The 1175-nt window shown below is 39.8% G+C and overlaps 1 non-coding gene across 1 annotated transcript; it reads right to left on the bottom strand.

Annotated features, from left to right (window-relative positions):
* Positions 1–455: 455 nt before the first annotated feature.
* Positions 456–531, bottom strand: TRNAA-GGC (transfer RNA alanine (anticodon GGC)). Its single transcript has one exon. It is a non-coding gene; the product is annotated as a tRNA-Ala (tRNA).
* Between the last annotated feature and the right edge of the window lie 644 nt (positions 532–1175).

Raw genomic sequence — 1175 nt, 5'->3', positions numbered from 1 at the left:
ACTGAGCCAACCGGCCAGGGCGGTATACAATATAATTAACTATTCAAATTCTATAGACATGTTTACCCACAATGCATGTACTCTTTTTGATCATTATCACCTCACTAAATTTAAATTTATAAATAAAAATTTAAAATACAATATGAAAGAGTATATGTGTCCAATTTTTACTTTTTTATCCCTCTGAAGCTGGAAATGGGGAGGCAGACAGACTCCCGCATGCGCCCGACCGGGATCCACCCGGCACGCCCACCAGGGGGGATGCTCTGCCCATCCGGGGCCTCGCTCTGTTGCGACCAGAGCCACTCCAGCGCCCGGGGCAGAGGCCAAGGAGCCATCCCCAGTGCCTGGGCCATCTTTTGCTCCAATGGAGCCTCGGCTGCGGGAGGGGAAGAGAGAGACAGAGAGGAAGTAGAGGGGTAGGGGTGGAGAAGCAGATGGGCGCCTCTTCTGTGTGCCCTGGCCGGGAATCGAACCCGGGACTTCCGCATGCCAGGCCGACGCTCTACCACTGAGCCAACCGGCCAGGGCCATGTGTCCAAATTTATCATTCAATAAATGGATTCAAGAACTATATATACCCTTCTTAGGCTAAGTCAAAAAATAGTAAAATAAGAAACAACAGAGAGGAAATACAAACAACTATCAAAAGCTCACCCCAAAATAAAAGTCCTAGACCAAAAGGCTATACTAATAAGTAATACCAAATAGTCAAAAATGTTGTACCACTTCCTCCAAAAGTTTTTCAAAAATAGAAGATGAAGCAATACTCTCTATCATACTTTATAAGGTCAACATAATCCTGATACCAAAACCTGGCAAGACAACACAAGAAAAAATGTATAGATTAAAAATATCTATAATGAATACAGAAGCAAAAATCCTAAGCAAAATAACAGCAAATCAAATATAAGAACACATTAAATATAATACATCATGATCAAGTGGGATTCAATCCTGGAGCACAAGGATGGTTTACCATGTGTAAATCAATCAACAACATACCCCAGATCAACTTGAAAAAGAACAAAAAAGTCATACGCTCCTATCAATAGATTCAGAAAATTAATTTCAAAAGATAAAATTACTTATGTTTACAACATTTAATTTAGTGGGTATAGGAGAAAAGTACATCAACATAATAAAGAATAAATATATATACATATTATATATGT

The sequence above is a fragment of the Saccopteryx leptura genome, unplaced genomic scaffold (assembly GCF_036850995.1).
Source record: "Saccopteryx leptura isolate mSacLep1 unplaced genomic scaffold, mSacLep1_pri_phased_curated manual_scaffold_21, whole genome shotgun sequence".
Lineage (NCBI taxonomy): Eukaryota > Metazoa > Chordata > Mammalia > Chiroptera > Emballonuridae > Saccopteryx > Saccopteryx leptura.
This window is presented reverse-complemented; position numbering and strand designations above follow the sequence as displayed.